This window comes from Canis lupus, chromosome 5 (genome assembly GCF_003254725.2).
Source record: "Canis lupus dingo isolate Sandy chromosome 5, ASM325472v2, whole genome shotgun sequence".
In the NCBI taxonomy this organism is placed as follows: Eukaryota; Metazoa; Chordata; class Mammalia; order Carnivora; family Canidae; genus Canis; species Canis lupus.
The window spans coordinates 59208262-59216725 of record NC_064247.1 but is presented as its reverse complement, the minus strand read 5'-3'; the positions used below and the strand labels follow the sequence as shown (position 1 = coordinate 59216725).

At 43.4% G+C, this 8464-nt stretch overlaps 1 long non-coding RNA gene across 1 annotated transcript; it reads right to left on the bottom strand.

The window, feature by feature from the left end:
* Nucleotides 1–328: 328 nt before the first annotated feature.
* Nucleotides 329–7759, bottom strand: LOC112646940 (uncharacterized). The gene is made up of 3 exons (XR_003128003.3): nucleotides 7409–7759; nucleotides 1727–1913; nucleotides 329–1657 (listed from the first exon to the last, which is right to left on the bottom strand). It is a non-coding gene; the product is annotated as an uncharacterized LOC112646940 (long non-coding RNA).
* Nucleotides 7760–8464: the final 705 nt, after the last annotated feature.

The window sequence follows — 8464 nt, the reverse complement described above, 5'->3', positions numbered from 1 at the left end:
GTAATTCTTGAGACACTCAGTCACTCCACCAATTCTGGGGTTCAAAAGCATCTAGGCTGCCTTACCAGGGACCTTGAGGGCCCAAAGAACCCAAAGAACCCCACAGAACCTCCTAGAACCCCTTGACTTAAGACTCAGAGACTTGGTGTTACCCAGAAGGTCTAGCACTGTACAATGATTTTCTTTTTATTACCTACTGTGATTTTGATTCATGGAGACTATATTTGCATTCTGAGGTGAAACCTCCTGGAAAGTATCAATCTTTATTACACCCATGTTGGCAGATGCACCCAGGACTCATTTATTACATTTTTATTTTTAAACCAAGCAATGGGGGTACAGAGAGGGATGGTCTGTGACCTGCCACTTCCTTCAAGGCACACACAAAAATTCTAAAGTATGACAATACTCAAACCTATACTCCAGGATTTGCAGTCTGCTGTGGAGGGTCACTTGGTCCTGCCACTGAATTGGGATAGTGGTTGGGAACCCCACACCCCTCTCCTCTTTCACCCTGGTTGTGATGGAGATCTCTGAAAACCTCAGAGGTGAGTACCAGAATTATCTCGGGGGTAGAGATTCCAATCCTCTCAAAAAATAAAGGCTCTTAACAATCCCCAGATGGAAAAGTCTTTGTAGTTGTCTAAGTCCCATCACTGGCGTGCTCTTGGAATGAACAGTGGGGCCATTCCCAGCATCTACTACTGATTGATTCTAGGAAAAGGAGCTCGTGGCCAACAGGGACCTGAGTACCGATCTGCAATATTGTGGGAGTACATGTTTAATGACCAGCTCTCCAGGGGACTTGGGAGGTTATTTGTAATGTTTACTGATTACCTTGTGTAAATATGCCCACCATGACTAATTCTAAGCTATTGACAGGACATCACTCAAACACAGAATTGGGAAGAGAGTCTCACCATTGGCCCCTGCAAGCACATGGGCCCCAGCCACCACTGGGACCATTCTCTTCCTCCAGATTCCAGAGAACCTTTGCACTTCCTGTTTATCCCTGAGGTAGGATCTGTTCCTTTATTGAACATCTCCCATGTGAGTGACCTTATGAGGCACCTCCCAAAGAAGCTCACAGTGTAATGGGTTAGACAGAGATTTCACAACTGTAGGAATGAGAGTGGGGCTCCTGGGACCTTCCATCATGGGGTATCTTCTCTACTCAGATCTGTTGAGGGCATGCAGGATGAAGTGTGAAGGGGAGAGGCAAGGGGGCCCCACATTGGTCCACACAGCAGATAGGTGCATCTGGAAGCAGCACAAGAGAACTGTTCATGGTCTGGTGCTTCTGATGTTCTCAGGCAGCATAGAATTGTTGAAGAGGTGCTTACCAGCCACATGCCATCAGCATGGACAGTCTCCCTTACCATTCTATTTGGATTCTTTGGGACTGTTTTTTTTTTTTTCTCTGCCAGCTCTTCTCACTTCTCTTTACTTCCTGCTGTTCCAGAAGTTTATACTCAGCTCCTATGACAAGCAAGTTGCCATGGGTATCATCAGACGTCACAAAGAAGAGGGCGTCCCTGGCTCCAAGCGGAGCACAGAGACTCAGTTGAGACCACCAGGCTGCCCATGATTTGCACCATTGCTTTGCAGGGGTATGTGTCCTTTCCTCCACTTTCCATTACCAGAGGAGCCTCATCGCCTGAAGAAAAATGCGGAAAACATTTAAAGAAAAATCTTTAAAACACCGCCCCCCCCAACCACCAACTACCTTTAGTACTTGATGCATTTTCCATGAGTCTTTCTTCTGGTTTTGTTTCTTGCACGCTTGGAGTACTGCTCATGTCATTGGGATCCTGCTTTTCACCCAAAACCATGTGATTCTCATCTGTCATATTATCAACCTCCTTCATATTTATCATTGTTTCTTTTATTGACTGTTCATTGTAATCAGTTACCTGGGAACATAGTTATAGAATCAATTGAGTCTATAAGATTTATTATAAGAAACATTTGCGACTGATCAAACTCCTGCCTCTTCCCTACCCCCAGAGTTTACTGTTTTCTAATTTTCCTGCCACTTCTTTTGTTCTTTACCCCATGTTTGTACATAACATACGCATTGATTTTTTTTCAACTTCCATCTCTATTTACTGGCTTACCGCTAGGGACAAGAAATACCCACTGCCCACTCCTCCACCATCCCACCATGAGGATGGAGTCACCACCCTGGTCAGATTCATGTTGGGTGCTTACAGTTTTATATACATGCAAATGTGAAGGCTAATATGCATTTCCAATTCAGTGGACACTCTGAGATCTCTTGTCTTTTCCTGAACAACTGTTTATTCTCAATGTAGTTAATCATCTTGGGTGTTGTCTCTTGCTTTCTTTGTCTGCCTGTCTTTCCCTAATTTTGTAGAAACTAACTCTCACTGGAGTCACTGCCCAGTTCATGCAAACACACCTGGTAAGCTTCCCCTTGGGAAGCCCCTCCCAGTCTCCTGACCTGCTCTGATCTGGACACTGTTCTGATACACAGTTGTCATCCTAGAGTCTCCTTCCCCATGACCCTAGGGACCCAGCTTTCCTATATCCCTCTATTTCCTGATGTTGTGCCTTCCTCTGTGGTTGATTCTCTCAGGTTCCAAGGAAAAGATGCATGAGCCCAGGTGTATCTAAAATGTCATTATTCCACGTTCACACTTCATCACTTGACTGAGTATAGACTGCTAGTCTGACTCCCTGTCCCTCAAAACTGAAGGTGTTGCATTATTCCATTTTCTCCTTGTTTCCAGAATTGTTCTTAAGAAGAAGTCACATGTCATTCTGATTCTTGATCTTACAGGAAATGTGTTCTCTCTCATCTCTCTCTCAGCTTTTAGGATTTCTGCTTCATCCCCAGGGTTCTGAAGCTCTACCATGCTATGATTTTATGTCTTAGTATGCACAACATTTTGTCCACTGTGCCAGACACTCAAATGGTCTCTTCAGTTTGGAAACATCAGGTCTGGAAAGCAACCTAAAGAATTTCTTGGATTTTATAAGGCTGTTTTACTGAAAGGCAGTCTAGTGAAGTGATTAGATCTTAGACAAGAGAGCCAGCCTGACTGGGTTCAAATCCTTGCTGTATCATTTACCAGCTGGGTAACCTTGGGTAATCAGACTGCCATTCATTCTGTGTTTTACTGTCTTGATTTATAAAGTAGGATAAAAATAATATCTACTTCAAGAATTTTCATTAGAATTATGTGAGTAAATATGCAAATGCTTGAGTTAATATGCAATGCTTGGAATAGTTTGAGGCATCTAGAATTACTACATCATGACTGGTTATCTCTGCTGTTCTTGATGATTTATTCCCCTGTGCTACATCCATTCTCTCTCCAATTTCCCTTTCTTTCTTTCTTTCTTTCTTTCTTTCTTTCTTTCTTTCTTTCTTTCTTTCTTTCTTCTTTCTTCCTTCCTTCCTTCCTTCCTTCCTTCCTTCCTTCCTTCCTTCCTTTCTTTCTTTTCTTCTTTTTTTTTGATTGATTCTGCAATTTCCTTATCTTTTTAAAACTATGGCATTTTGCTACTTTCTGAGAGATTTCCTGAGCTTTATCTTAAAACCTTTCTTCTGAGTCTTTATTTTTTGCCATTATCGTTTTAATGTCCCCAAGCCATTTTCTTTGTTTCTTTTCTTTTTTAAATGTTCCTTTTTAATGACATTCTGTTCTTGTTTCATAGATGTAATATCTTCTCTTAGAAGTTGGAGGATATTATTGGCATGTTTCTTATTTGTTTTGCTTTGGTTTTTATCTTCCTATGTACTTATTTTCTCACTGAGGTTCTGTCTGCTTCTCTGGTATCTGTCTATGTTATAAGACTTCTTCAAATATTTGGACATTTTTTAAAGTTTGTTCATATGTAATAGAAAGGCCCTCAAAAGTTGATTAGGACTCCCAAATAATGGTGACATTTGTCAACTGTGGTCTTACAATGGGGCAATCTGCCCAGAATGTCACTGTGGAGACTCTGCTATTCACATCTTTAGGTCTTTTCTCTTGGGCTGGTGAGATTTCCCAGAAAAGAGTCTTCTAATCTCTTCCCTGGAAGGGAGAAGTCTGATCACCAGGAGCCTAAGAGTTAACCAGGAGAGAATCTTCATTTAATTATTATGTTTTCAATCTGGCTATTCATTTAATCCTCACGTTTTCAGTGACCCTCTGTTTTAGCCTCTCCAGAGAATAAACCTCTAGTCTCCTGCAATGCCAGCACATGTCTAGGGGAGGGAATGGTCAAACCCCATATTTGCATCCAGGGTGTCAGATGCATAGAGCCCTGAGCCCCCGGGGGTCTTCTCTGTGTTGCATGTTTTCCTTTATGTTTGTGTTTTCTTCTGTTTTCTATGTTGTAGGTACTATGAACTGGATTCTCCTTTCTTGGAGAATTAACCTGGTTTATTAACACTTGTCTCTCTGCCTCTCAACATCATGCAACCATTTCCTTTTCTGTTCTCATTGTCCTTGTGATCTTGGGTGTTGCTAAAAATTTCCACTGAATCTCCTTTTTAATGGAATTTAGGTAGGCATTGAAGATAAATGTGTTTGCGTTCATTCTGACATCTATAACCTAAAATCCTAGATGCTATTTTTAAGTTACTGTATTATTCCATCAACGTGTTTCCAAGTCTTCACTGTCACAAATAAACAAATGGCATCTTTGTGTTAAAGTGGTCATGGGACTGCATATTTAGGCTCTTTCACAGACATGGAACAAATGAGTAAAGTCACACCAAATAGAACAATGAGGGAATTGGGGGAATGTGTCTTAAGTTCGAATTCTGTGTCTATTACTTGTTTTTTAAGATTTTATTTATTTATTCATGAGAGACACACACACACAAAGAGGCACAGACACAGGCAGAGGGAGAAAGCAGGCTCCATGAAGGGAGCCTGACATGGGACTCGATCCCGGGTCTCCAGGATCACACCCTAGGCTGAAGGCGGCGCTAAACTTCTGAGCCACCCGGGCTGCCCTCTATCACTTTTTTTTTTTTAAGATTTCAGTTATTTATTCATGAGAGACACACAGAGAGAGGCAGAGACATAGGCAGAGGGAGAAGCAGGATCCCTGCAGGGAGCCTGATGTGGGACTCGATCCCAGGATCCCGGGATCACAACCTGAGTCAAAGGCAGACACCCACTACGGATTCACTCAGGTTTTTCTGTGTCTATCACTTACCAGTTGCATGACCTCAGGCCAATTGCTTGAGATCTTTCTCCTGTTTCTGTCCTCAGAAGACAAAGGGAAGATTATGGCATACCTGCCGGAAGAGTCATTGCACTGGCCTGGCCACATAGGCCAGGGTGTCTACAGTACTTAGATTTGGACCTGGTGTCTAGTAAGTGCTAGTTATTCTTTTAGTGGGGCTTTCTAAAGCCTTTGATAAATATTGCTCAAAAAATCAGTTTATATAGCCACTAGCAGTGACTAAGACTTATCATTTCACTAACTGGTTATTAAAAATGTTTGTGGCTCCTTCTAGTTTAACAGGCAAACACATGCACATCCTTGTACACACATATTTTATCTATTGTTTGATTTGCATTTTTAGTGTCAAAAATGGACATTTTCCCATTAATTTACTTCCTAGTTGTATGTTTGTGCTTATGAGTCCCTTGCTCGTGTCTTTAGCCTATAAACATATATGTTTTACGCATCAGTTGGTATGACATCACCAACACCCACCAAGACAAACTATAATATAGAGGAATAGTCACTGGCTGTCAGCTCCACCTGTTCTTTCTGGAAGCAAGTTTCCATCAGAAAGATTCAGACATCTGGGAGGCGGTGTGGACACCAGTATAGACGGGATGGGCTGCATCCATCAGAGGCTGCTACAGACCCACTTTGGGGGTGCTGTTGACATTTAGTGGCATAGGGAACAGTCTACAGCTTCTCACCTCAAGCACACCTGGGACGGTTTGGAGGCACCCAGGAATGGGGCATAACACGTCTATATTTACATAATCAAGCTCCTGCCAAAATGATAAACCTCTTTCCATCTTGAAAATCTTGAGCAGATCTTTTCACTGAGATCCCAATGCCAAATGCCTTTGAGCTGTTCTCGTAGATGGAAAAGTCTGGGCCGGAGATGCAGAGTCAACCATCTGGGGGAGAGCTGTCTTTCTTTTTGACAACTGTTGCAATGGAGAGAGAACAGCAGTCCTTGTCTTTCACTTGGAGGAATGGAGGGGGAGGGCAGCTTCTGACCATTACTGCAGGCCAATTTTTCAAACTGAAATGCAGAGGCCCGGCAGAAAGGTTGAAATGTCGAAATGGCACCAATGATGGATGTCCTCCAACCAGCACGAGGTAAAGGCTTTGCAGGGTCTGTTTGCCCTGATACAGACCCAGGAAGGAGGGCAGTTTGTTTTACCCTCAACACCATCTATGGGGAAGGAAGGCTGATACTATTTTTATTATTTAAGAGTATTTTCTTATGTGCCAGGTGCTATGCAGTTTTGTGCAATTAGCAGGTCACAGAGATTTTATAACTGCAGAGGGCCTTTGAGAACATTTCCCAGCAGTCTTCCTTTGGAAACTACTGAGATGATCCCATAAAAAATAATATTCTGTAGTCAGATCCACCTGGGAACCCAGCATCCCACGCCTGGCTCCCAGTGGATGCCAACATATTAAAAGCTAGAAGATGCTGTTCAAAGTGCTTTGTTTCTTCCAGTATTTGCCAAAGGATGGGATCTGAGGAACCTGTTTACCCACAGCAGCCACCAGCAGGCCTAGAAGAATCTTTAAGAGCCTTTGAAGACTCATCCTGCCAACTGATGAGATCTAAAGGAGAAGGAGCTGTCCATAAACTCTCCAGGAAAAGACCCCGGATCAGAAGAATCTTGGCCTCAAGTCCTTCTGAATTTTGGTTAACCCCCAGACCTCAGGACCCCAGGCTTCGCTGCTTAGCCTGTACCTCCCAGGGTTTGGAGAGGAATAAGCTGGGGTGTGTGGCAGGGGTGAGCTCAGGACAATGGGTGGCACCCAAGGGGTGATCCAGAATCACTGGTTACAAAGTAATGAGAATCATTGGTTATAAAGTAAATGAGGGTGAGCTCAGGGCAGTAGGTGACACCCAACAGGTTCTCTAGAAGCACTGGTTACAAAGTAAACCTAATGCTGCCAGCCCTGCTGTAGAGTAAGTGCTCTGAAAGTTAACTATTCAGATTTCTTTCCTGCTGCCTGAACAGAGCTTTTCTCTGACCAGACTCTAGTCAGAGCCTGCTGTAATTTCCTCCCAACTGAGCCACTACTTTTGGATTTCCACATCCACCTGTGCACCACCCAGTTGAAACCAGAACCCTGTTCGGTCCAGTCTGTTTAGCCAAAATCCCTGCCCTCAGCATCTGATCAATCTGTATTGATTGCATATGATCAACTCCTTATAACCCTGGCTTACCTTCATCAAGAATCCCATTGGGTCAGTTTAGTGAGGAATTATCTCTTCCTCTCACTAATTTTTCCATCCACTGCCTCCTTCCAACCCTGTAAAAAATCCCATCTTCTGTCTTTGTGTTCAGAGTTGAGCTCCTGCCACTGCAGACCCCTTCCCTGCAGAAGTAGCTCCCCTATCATCACATCATGGCCCTCAATAGAGCCTGACTTATGAGTTTAAACAAGTATCAGAATCATTTTGTCCTTAGCATACCTGCCTCCATTATTTCTAAAATAATTAATTAAACTTTCACCAATCTTGGGCAATAATCAAAAGCCCGTACCTAGTAGTCACAGGCCTGGATCACTGCACTTCATGCATATTAACTTACTGAGTCCTCAAACCCCACAAGATGCAAGTTATTATTACACCCATGTTGCAGATGAGATCACAGAGGCTATAGAGTAAGTAGTAAGCGACTTTCTCACAGTCCCTTTGCTAAGCTGGGAGCTGAGCCCCAGATGCACACCTGGGCAGCCGAGGTCGGAGCATGTGCCCTTAGACATGGGCTGTGTGCCTTGTCTGTGCTGCAGCCATCATTCATGAGCAAGAAGCCCTGTCCCTCTTGAGAAAAAGTGGTGGCCCATGCAAGCTGAAGGACGCACATAGTCACCAACATTATTTGTCAGAATAAATAACCAATGAAGGGAAAATATGCAGTCCTGTAGGGGAGAGGAAAAACCCGTCTTCTTCCTACCCTTTCAGAGACTCGGCTGGTGCTATGAGAAAAGGCAGATTACTAAGAAAAACAGACAAATGTAATTCATAGAAGGATTCTGTGATATGACAGTCTTCATAAGGAAATGGAGCCCCACTAAACGGTCAAAGCCTGGGCCTTTTCACACTAGGTCTGATGAAGAATGGAAAGTCACCGGACAGAAGGTATGAGCTCAGCCTGGTAAACTAGGGCACACTCAGCATGGCCAGCTCATGCAGATTCCTCTCAGCACTTCTCTGGCTTTTCAGAGATAAGGAGACTCCTTTCTCCAGGCGTAGCGAGGGCACCTCTCATAGGAGAGT